General features: G+C 41.3%; 1 pseudogene; it reads right to left on the minus strand.

Moving 5' to 3' along the window:
- Positions 1 to 9,498: 9,498 nt before the first annotated feature.
- LOC126951397 (high mobility group protein B3-like) lies at positions 9,499 to 10,198 on the minus strand (annotated as a pseudogene).
- Between the last annotated feature and the right edge of the window lie 1,619 nt (positions 10,199 to 11,817).

The raw sequence follows: 11,817 nt of genomic DNA on the forward strand, positions 1-11,817 counted from the left end.
AAAGATGGCAGCCTGTCCCTTCTACTGGAAGCTCCCTCCTAGGGAGGTATAGACCTGTTGCCAGCCCAAACACACCTGTAGTGGGTGGCTGGAGACTCCGGTTGGGAGGTCTCACCCAGTCAGGAGGAATGGGATTAGAGACCTGCTTTTAGAAGCAGTCTGGCCACACTGTAGAGCAGCTGTGCCATGCTGGGGTATCGCTTCCACCCAGTCAGCTTGGAAGCCCACAGGCTGGAACAGCTGAATTGCACAAATTGCCCAATAGCAGCAGTGGTGGCCCATTTCATCTCAGGTAGGTGTGACACTGTTTCTGGTGGTTGGCTGGAATTCCAAGTCAGTGTGTCTTATCCTGTGAGATGCCACAGAAATGGGGCCCACAGACCATTGCTGTTCAGCCCCCCATCCTAGGAGTGTGGATAAAGGTCTAACCTCCTGCCTTGCCAGGAGGCCTGGAGCCAGAGTATGTAAAGCTCCTGGGCTTCCATGCGTGCCTGAGCAGCTGCTCTGTCAAGACTCCGTGCAGCCCTGTGTATCAGACTGAAGGACCTGGTGGAGTGTGTTCACGAGGGAGTCTCCTGACCCAAGTGTTGCAAGGGTCCATGGGAGAAACATGTTTCCTGGGGTTGCACCTTCACTCACTGCTTTCCTGGGTGGGGGATGTTCCCCTGGCTCCATGTTGCTCTTGGGTGAGTCATCATCCTATCATGCTTTTCTTCGTTCTCCATAGGTTAAGTTGTTTCCTTGATTAGTCCCAATGCGCATACCTGGATACTTCAGTCGAAGATGCTATATTAACTCACCTTTTTCGATACTTCAGTTGAAGGTGCTGTATTAACCACCTCTCCATGAGAGCCACACACTATAGCTGCTTCTAGTCAACCACCTTGGCCCCACCTCTGCAATAACATTTTCATTTTATAACCTTTGGAGGTTTCATGACTAGGGAAAAGGTGCTGGTACTGATAATTAGTAACCTTTTACAGTACTTAGTAAAAATATTTTAATGTCTTTTCTTTATTTTCTTCTTCTTCTTTTTTTTTTTTTTTGACAGAGTCTCACTCTGTCGCACAGGCCGGAGTGTGGCGGCACGATCTCGGCTCACTGCAAGCTCCGTCTCCTGGGTTCACGCCATTCTCCTGCCTCAGCCTCCCGAGTCGCTGGGACTACAGGCGCCTGCCACCACGCCCAGCTAATTTTTTGTATTTTTGGTAGAGATGGGGTTTCACCATATTAGCCAGGATGGTCTTGATCTCCTGACCTCCTGACCTTGGCCTCCCAAGTGCTGGGATTACAGCTGTAAGCCACTGTGCCAAGTCCTTTTATTTATTTTCTATGTTGCATATTCACTGTATGGCCTGGGAGAAAAGAGGGCTGGTTTTTAAAATTTCTGAGATTGGTAATTTGTTCCTCCTTCTAAGTCTTTGCCTTTGGTTTAAAAGAAAACATACCCTTTACTTTGTCTAAGTTAAGGAATAATTTTACCATATCCATCAGTAAGTAGTACTTAATCTAATATAGAACTTGAATTAAGTCATAGAGTAAGGCTTTTTTGCTTTAAAAAAAAATCTTACTGCTTTTTTAAAACAACCCAGTTTGTTTCTTGTTACTATAATAATCCATACTTATAATTACTCATCTAACCTAAAGGAAGACAAGAGAATCTGGTGTTTTGTATGTAAGATCTATAAAGGCTACAGTCAATTAATTTCATCCTGTAATAATTGCAGATAATCTGAAAACATGAAGTAATTTATTTATAATCCAAAAGCATCATGCAGGTTACCATGTTTATGTGATCAAATTTTAGTTCTGTTATAAATAGATCATCTACAAATAAATCTTCAAAAATAATCATCAAGTTTATTTTTTCTCTGCCTTTCACATTGTGTTACTTCCTATAGAATAAAATCAAACCTTCTTAGCTATAATCTGGCATGACTGAATTGCCTCATTTTGTCTCCAGGCATTCCCCTGAATATACCACATGCTCCTCCATATCATATTCCCCACTTTCTGAGTACTTTCCCTAAAAGACAGATTTCGGAACATGTTAGTTTTTCTGCCTAGAATGCCTTCCCTATTGTTTTTTGGCAAAGTCCCATGGATAACTTAAGTCTCACCTTTAATGCTACCACTACAGTAAAGCTTTCCCGATCTCCACCAAGCAAAGTAAGTGACCACATGTTTTGCACTTTTCTCAGTAGGATTTATCTGAGTTTATCTGTGTTTACCTGAGTTTATTGTGTTAATTTATCTGAGTTTACTGTGTTTATCTGTTTATTAGATCGTGAGTTTCTTGATGGCAGGGACTGTGTTTTCTTCATATTCATGTTTCCAGAAACTAATTATAGCACTTACCTCAAACAAGTGCTCACTCAATATTTATGGAATTAATGGATTTATTTTCATGGTTCCCTCTTGTCATCCAAAACAGGATGCCATGTAACTGTCCCAGATCACTCATGTCTACACAAGAAGCATAAACCAGTTGATGGCTACAGACAGAGGGTGTAAAATGACCCAGCAGGCCAAACGAGCCCAAATAGACTCTGTTGGGAAGTCTGTCTCCGCCAGAGAACAGGAAGTTCACAAAAAATAACTGTTTCTTTCAAAATGCAACATTTCTCCGTAACACAAAGGGTCTCAGTTAGTTGACAGCCTTTAAACCGTAAGTTCTTTATTCCAAATTATATAATTGGCATGGAAAGAAAAATGACCTTGGAATATTAATCTTAAAAATGTAAGTTTTCTTTTGTTTAAAAAGAAAATAGGCCAGGGGTGGTGGCTCACATCTGTAATCCCAGCATTTTGGGAGGCCAAGGTGGGCAAATCACCTGAGCTCAAGAGTTCAAGACCAACCTGGGCAATAGGGCAAAAACCCATCTCTACTAAAAATACAAAAAATTAGCTGGGCATGGTGGTATATGCCTGTAATCCTAGCTACTCACGAGGCTGAGGGAGGAGAATCACTTGAATCTGGGAGGCAGAGGGAGCAGTGAGCCCAGACGATGTCACTGCACTCCAGCCTGGACAACAGAGCAAGACTCCTTCTAAAAATAATAATAATAAAATAAATAAAAATTTTAAAAATAAAAATAAAATAAATAAAAGGAAAAAAATAAATAAAAGGAAAATAATGAGAAAACTAAAGTAAGGAAAGGAGCCAAAAGAAAGAATCTGAAGTTATCTAGAAATTGAATAAGTGAGTTCAACTTTTCAGACTGCCTAAGAACAAAATGCAATAGAAGTAACAAAAACAGCACCTTTTTTCTCTTATATGATCCACTCTTACTAAGATATAAATAAATAAACCAGACAGGGTAGCACGTCCCTATAGTTCACATACTTGGGAGGCTGAGGGCAGCATGAGCCCAAGAGTTCAAAGTTACAGTGAGTCTAAGATCATACCACTGCAAGCCAGCCTAGCTGGCCAAGATACCTTCTTAAAAAACAAACAAAAACAGAGAGCTAAAAGTTGGCTGCCTACCTGGCTGCTTTATTCCTGCTGTGAAAACTGATTGTATGAGTTGGAGTTATCTTGTCATACCCAAATAAAATTGAGAAACCAAGGGGAGGAAAAGAAAAGCACTTGGTGGGTACAAGCACCTACCCAGGAATTATCTCACAAGCCAGTTACTAAAAGACCTGCTATAACGTAAGACTAGGTTTACCTAGTAGCTGCTGAAATGAACTGTCATAATGTTAAGACTTGTTTTACCTACCACTGTCACTCACTAATCAGCTTGCCCACGCCTGACAACTTCCACAGGGCCAATGAGTTTTCTTTCAAAACAATACATAATATTTCTTTTTCTATTAAAACTCCCAACGTTTTCTTTGTTCTTCGGACATATCCCTGGTCTGTGTATATGCTCTGAATTGCAAATCTGTTTTCCCAAATAAAACATTTTATTTTGAACTACTTCTCTACATTTTATTTGACTCTGACACTGCCTATCACCTATAGCTCAGATGCTGTTGTTTACTACAAGTATGCTCTAAGATCTTCAGAAAGATGTGGGAATTCTGCTCTAATCTATTAACAGATGCTTAAGGAGCACCGCTACAAAAAGCACATCATGAATTTACAGAAAGGAAGTTAGCATCAGGGTCATGAGCAGGCTGATTTACCATAAAACAAAGGAAGCTTAAGTTTCTTTTTTCGTTGTTTTGTTTTTGAGACAGAGTTTCGCTCTTGTTGCCTCTGCTGGAGTGCAATGGCAGGATCTCAGCTCACTGCAACCTCCGACTCCCGGATTCAAGCGATTCACCTATCTCAGCCTCCCGAGTAGCTGGAATTACAGGCACCCACCACCATACCCAGCTAATTTTTGTATTTTTAGTAAAGACGGGGTTTCACCATGTTGGCCAGGCTGGTCTTGAACTCTTGACGTCAGGTGATCCACCCACTTCGGCCTCTCAAAGTGCTGGGATTACAGGTGTGAGCCATCACGCCCAGCTCAGGAAGCTTAAGTTTCTATCAGTGTGTTTACACAGTCAATTTTGTAAAATTTGCAAATGTAAGATATTTAACTTCAATCAAGTAATGCCACTGACTCCTTCCACTCTATCTTTCTATCACACTTCCTCTCATGTGGATGTGTGCTGGAGTGGCTACAAACATTTTGAGATTCGAGGGGAAGCTAGGTTGGTGGTACATTTAGTTTTAGTTTAGTACAGTGTATATGTGGTTTGCAATTACTTCCACATATAAGTAAGTTATTACCAGCTGTTCCCACCCTAAGAATTACTTTCAGGGATATATCTACCACTGTGCTAACTAAGCCAATGCCATAATATGAAGGTGCTGGCTAGAGCTTGTTTCACCATATGTTTGATAGTATGATGAAATATATTTCTCACTGTTTATCAGTTATGCTTGCAATACATCCTCTGGGCCTCTGCTTTTCTTTGTTTTCTTTCTTTCCTTTCCTTTCCTTTCTTTCCTTCCTTTCCTTCTCTTTCTCTCTTTTTTCTTTTCTTTCCTTTTCTGACAAGGTCTCACTCTGTTGCTCAGGCTGGAGTGTGGCGGCTTAATTAAAGCTTACTACAGTCCCAAACTCCAGGGCTTAAGCAATCCTCCCATCTCAGCCTCCCAAGTATCTGGGCCTATAGGCGTGCACCACCATGCGTAGCTATTTTTTTATTTATTTATTTTTTTTATTATTTACTTATTGATTTATTTTTGAGATGGAGTCTCACTCTATCACCCAGGAAGGACCGCAGTGGCATGATCTCAGCTCACTGCAACCTCCGCCTTCCAGGTTCCAGTGATTCTCCTGCCTCAGCCTTCTGAGTAGCTGGGATTACAGGTGCCCGCCATCACGCCAGGCTAATTTTTGTATTTTTAGTAGAGATGGGGTTTCACCGTGTTGGCCAGGTTAGTCTCAAACTCCTGACCTCAGGTGATCTGCCCACCTCATCCTCCCAAAGTGCTGAGATTACAGTCGTGAGCCAGCGTGCCTGGCCACTATTTTTTTTTAACTTTTTGTAGAGATGGGGTCGCGCTTTGTTGTCTAGGTTGTCTCAAACTCCAGGCGTCAGGCGATCCTCCTGCCTTGGCCTCCCAAAGTGCTGGGACTACAAGTAGGAGCCACCATGCCCAGCCTGCTTTTGTTATTTCTTCCACCTAGCCTTGCATTCCCACTTCCTCAAACAAAAATCCTACATGTTTTTCAAGATCAGATCAAATGCCACCTCTTCAACGAAGCCTTCCCAAGTATGGAATAAATCTCTCCATCTGTTTTCCATGAAATTGCTTTTTGTTTGTGCCTCTATTTAAAACAAGTAGGCCGGGCGCGGTGGCTCAAGCCTGTAATCCCAGCACTTTGGGAGGCCGAGACGGGCGGATCACGAGGTCAGGAGATCCAGACCATCTTGGCTAACACGGTGAAACCCCGTCTCTACTAAAAAAAAAAATACAAAAAACTAGCCGGCCGAGGTGGCGGGCGCCTGTAGTCCCAGCTACTCTACTCGGGAGGCTGAGGCAGGAGAATGGCGGAAACCCGGGGTCGGAGCTTGCAGTGAACTGAGATCCGGCCACTGCACTCCAGCCTGGGGGACAGAGCGAGACTCCGTCTCAAAAATAAATAAATAAATAAATAAATAAAACAAGTAAACACTACGTTGTATTTTAGTTATTTGTTAACATGACTTTATCTCTTCCACTAGACTGTAAACTTTTTAAGAGCCACAAAATGTATCACTTAACTTTATATTTCTCACAGCATCAAATATGGTGTCTAAATCACGATGCCTAGACAATGCTGATGTGAACTTAATTTTTTAACCTGGTGTGCTCTTTTGTTAACATGAAGCTGAAAATATCTATTTGTCTAATCCATTATTTTTGATGTTAGAACAGGGCTTCCCCCACAAAGATACAGAGATTATAGAAAGTATATATAAATATATATACACATAGATATATATGTATATCATTCAAATGTAAACAGTTAAAAATCTAATAATCTTAAGTCTTAGTGGCTTCACAAAATGAAGTTCTAGGTAGTAAGTTAATCTTTGTAAGACTAAGAGCTTAAAAGAAGACAGAAAAGACCACTGAAGGTCACAATTTGCATATTGATCTAACTATGCTTATTCTCTCACAAACATGTAATTGACTTTGCTTTTATTGGATTTGGGTTCTAAACCAATTTTATTAGTTGTAGTCTCACTGGTAATTTCAGTGAAGTATGAGAAACAGATGTTAGTTAAGAAGATAGCATGTATACACTAATCTGGATAACAGATTTAACACATACTGGATATACTGCTTTGTAGGCATTGGATTTGATCAATAGCTGTGCTCCATTCTTACTACATTTCTTGGGGTATGAAGTATTTCACAGTTAAGACCTGATTTAGTCTAAAGTTTATCATACAGAGCAAATACACAACTCAACTATAATTGGAAGCACCATCAAGTCCTTATCTTGTATAACAATAGGAGAATTAATTGCAATAATAAATCTTCTCTCACTAAGTACTAGAGTTTTAAAAATTATCTTTCTTGGCGGGGTGCGGTGGCTCATCCCTGTAATCCCAGCACTTTGGGAGGCCAAAGCGGGTGGATCACGAGGTCAGGAGATTGAGACCATCCTGGCTAACACACTGAAACCCCGCCTCTACTAAAAATACAAAAAATTAGCCAGGCATGGTGGCAGGCGCCTGTAGTCCCAGCTACTTGGAAGGTTGAGGCAGGAGAATGGCATGAACCCGGGAGGTGGAGCTTGCAGTGAGCCAAGATTGTGCCACTGCACTCCGGCCTGGGTGACAGAGGGAGATTCTGTCTCAAAAAAAAGAAAAAAAATTGTCTTTCCTGTAATGACTGATAGTAGTAGAAAATTCACTGATTTGGGAATTGGAAGACTTAAAACCTGGCTGTGCCATTTATCAGTTGTGTAAGTCTGAGCAAGATGTTTTAACTCAGTATCTCTGTTTTAACGTCTATGAAATGGGAATAATGATATTCAATCTTAATACTTGTTCTGCCTGTCTTTTTTCTAAGAGACAATGTCTTACTCTGTCATCCATGGTGGAGTGCAGTGATGTAATCATAGCTCACTGTAACCTCCAACTCCTAGGCTCAAAAGATCCTCCCACCTCAGCCTCCTGAGTAGCTAGGACTACAGGCATGCATCATCACATCTAGCTAATTTTTTTTTTTTTTTTTAAGAGATGGGATCTTGTAATGTTGCACAGGCTGGTCGCAAACTCCTGGACTCAAGTGGTCCTCCCACCTCGACCTCCCAAAGGGCTAGGATTACAGGCATAAGCAACTGCACCCAGCCTTGTTCTGTCTATCTTATAGGTCTGCTTTGAGTAGTAGATGGAACTTATTCATTGATTCATTAGTATGTATTTAGTGCCTATTAGATTCTGTGACAGATAATGCATATTAAAGAGTTGTATAAATTTCAAAGCCCCATAGAAATAAAGAAATTATTTAATTTAGAAAATATTTGATTTGGAATATTTAATATTGGACTAAGAAACATAAATGTGGAACCTTTGAGATATCTTACTAAACAGAAAAGACTATCCTTTTAATTTTTTAAAAATGTAATACTGTTTATTTAACTTCAAAAATATTTCAGCTTTCTAAACAAACCAAAAAAAATAACAGAACGTTGCAAATTGTGTTTAAGTACAGGAGGTTCTTGAACTTACAACAATTTTTTTTTTTGAGACAAAGTTTCGCTCGTTGCCCAGGCTGGAGTGCAATGGTGCAATCTCAGTTCACCACAACCCCCACCTCCTGGGTTTAAGCGATTCTCCTGCCTCAGCCTCCCAAGTAGCTGAGATTACAGGCATGAGCCACCACACCCAGCTAATTTTGTGTTTTTAATAGAGACAGGGTTTCTCAATGTTGGTCAGGCTGGTCTGAAACTCCTGACCTCAGGTGATCCACCCACCTTGGCCTCCCAACGTGCTGATATTACAGGCATGAGCCACCGTGCCCGGACGAGGTTCTTGAACTTTCACTGATGCAATGGCTCTTCGCTTTGCTGACAACGAAGAGTCCTACAGTTTGTTTAAAAACAAACAGTTTAGGCCAGGTTGGTGGTTCACACCTGTAATTCCAGCACCTTGGGAGGCCGAGGTGGGTGAATCATGAGTTCAGGAGTTCAAGACCAGCCTGGCCAACATGGTAAAACCCTGTCTCTACTAAAAATTTAAAAATTAGCTGGGCGTGGTGGTTTGCACCTGTAATCCCAGCTACTCAAGAGGCTGACACAGCAGAATTGCTTGAACCCGGGAGGCGGAGGTTGCAGTGAGCTGAGATTGCACTACGGCACTCCAGCCCGGGCAACAGAGCAAGACTCTGTCTCAAAAAAAAAAAGAGAAAAAAAAAAAATTTAAAAAGTACCGCACTTAACAAAAACAAAAACAAAAACCTTCTCATGCCCGCTGACTCCCTTTGTCCACAGCTAAGATGGCAGCAAAATGCTATGTCACTATATACAGAAACAAGACAACCTGAAGTTAAATGGATGCCCACTGCAGAGTCAACAGGTCCAGCCTCACAGTGCACATCCTGAGCTACAGCCCCTCCAAAAGGCATCTTCCCCACAGCCTCAACACCGAGCAAGGAGCATCAAGAGTTTGTCTCGGTTTTTTTGTTCTTTTTACAAACTATAGACATGTACAGTTGATAACTCAGGATTTCTAGCCAATAACCATATAGTTAACACCACCTTACAAAAAGAAAAAAAGCCAGAAACATCTTTTAAATGCCTTGTCACACCAACAGCAAAGGGCAGAGAGTGAAGAGAACATGAGAATGCCTTATCATTTTTAAAATGTTTGGAAATAGGTACAACTCTGATACAGTTTCAGGGTGCTCCAGACACCCATGGCCACTTCATGTAAACCACTGATCTAGAGCACTTTGAGAGACTGCAATATGATTGTGATCAAATTTTGTAATTAAACCTAATGAGGGCAACAAACACTTCTCAAGTAAGAGATGTGTCAATTATGGTGCTCCCCACTCCAAGTATTCACAAGGAGACAAACAGTTTATTTATTCAGCCTCCTCCTGCTCCTCTTCTTCCTCTTTGCCTTCTTCATCTTCCTCTTCCACCTTTTTTCCAGGCAACAATAGCAGGATCCTTTGTGCCATCAAACTTTCCTTTCGACTTACAGTCAGCAACATCCTTCTCCTAATTCTCCTTCAGCTTTGCCGCCTTAGTGATGTAAGGCTGCTTTTCACTGTCATTTAAGTTATTCCACATCTCACCCAGCTTTTTTGCCACATCTCCAATAGAGATAGTGGGGTTTGTGGATTTGATCTTGGGGCCTAATTCTGAACAGAACAGGAAGAATCTAGACGGTGGCCTTTTGGAGGCATTAGATCCTTCTTCTTCTTAGCTCCCTTAGCTGGTCCATAATCCTTCATTTCCTGATAATAGCACACTTTATCCACCTTTGCTATTTCATCAAATTTAGATTTCTCTTTCCCGGACATTGTCTTCCACCTCTCAGAGCACTTCTTGGAAAATTCTGCAAAATTGACAGGGACCTCTGGGTTTTTCTTCTTATGTTCTTCTCTGCACATCTGCACATAAAAGGCATAAGCAGACATCTTGCTCTTTGGTTTCTTGGGGTCACCTTTAGCCATCCTGAGTGTATTGTTTGCTAGTCTGGGCAGCGCAGGGCACCATGCATGGCTCAGTGCTCCCCAGCCTTGGGCTAGCTGCCTCCATGAGAGCCCAACTATCCTTTTAATTGATACAAAGCCCTGCCTCCATGGCTTAGACAAAAGACAAACATTTCAGCATTTTCTCCCTAATCTAACAGCAATGCTGAACTCATATACGTAGGAAATTCTAAGTGTGTGCATGTGTATGGATATATATAATATGTATGTATATATGTATGTGTATATACATACATATACATATGTGCATACAGATGTATAAACACACAAACATATCCAATTGTCATTCTCAAGGCCCCAGGACTTGCACATAGTTGAATTCTAAGGCAGCTGCGGCCATGGGATTAGGTCTAGATCAGGACTGTTCCAGCGAGACAGCAAAGGTCAGAATCACACCCAGGATGCCCTAGGAAGTCCAGGACATTAGCTAGTCAAAAATATTTACGTGATCACTTCTCAGGCTTTTGGATAAGATTGAATGCAAACTTATTTATTTGCCTTATCCATTTGTGCAGTCAGTCCTAATTGCCACAGGGAGAGAGGGAAACAAACAGAAAAAAACATAGTCCCTAACCTTGAACTGCTCACACACTCCACCAAAAAGCAGAAAAGGCACAAGAAAATGTCTTCAGAGAACACTTACAGAACAGCCCCAGTGCAAATGAATACCATGTCATGTAGTTTTTCTCCTTCTTCATCCTTCACTTAGATCCCAACAAAATAATCAAGAAAGCCACTTTTCCCCCGAGAGAGAGAAAGAGTATTCACAATATGTCAGTCACTAAACTGAATTCTTTACTTGAAGAAACAGAGACTCAGAGAGTTTAAATAAGTTTCCCAAAAGAAGTCACAGACGTACTAAGCAGCACGGACAGTTTCAAACTGAAATCTATATGATTCCAATGCTCTTAACCACTACACCATATGGTAACTTGTAAATAGCATTGAAAACTGTAATAATCTTACTGGGCATTTTTTTGAGAATTGTTTGAGAATTAAGAATCGTTTTTAAAATGGTTAAGAAAATTCTATTTAGACAACTTATTTGTCCCACTCATAACACATGAAAACCACCACTGCAGATTGAGAACAAAGGTACTACAGAGTGAAGATGGATCTGAATTGAATCCAAAGGTGAACTGAAAGGATGCGAGAGACTAAGTTAGTAAGAGTTGCCAAGATCACTCTGCTCCTTCACAGAACTGAGTTAGTAGAGGAAAGAAAGCTGGGCAGGCAAATGTGATTAGGATGAGGAGTTTTCATGATAGACACACCCCACTCCATCTATAACATACCCAAACTCCAGCAGTGACCCAAACACAAACTGAGGTTCTTGGGGTCAAAGGATTCCCTCTTCTATGAACAAAATATGTCTCCAGGTCTCTGCACATGCTGTTGCCGCTCCCTGGAATACTCTTCTGCACATATCCCTAGTAAGATATTTCTCTCAAAAAACTCAAATTGGCCAGGCATGGTGGTTCACACCTGTAATCCAAGCACTTTGGGAGGCCAAACTGGGAGGATTGCTAGAGGCCAGGAGTTTGAAACCAGTCTGGGCAACAAAGTGAAACCTTGTCTCTACAAAAAAATTTTTAAATTAGGCAGGTGGGGTGGTCCCCGCTACTCAGGAGACTGAAGTAGGAGGATCACTG

The sequence above is a fragment of the Macaca thibetana genome, chromosome 3, assembly GCF_024542745.1.
Source record: "Macaca thibetana thibetana isolate TM-01 chromosome 3, ASM2454274v1, whole genome shotgun sequence".
Lineage (NCBI taxonomy): Eukaryota > Metazoa > Chordata > Mammalia > Primates > Cercopithecidae > Macaca > Macaca thibetana.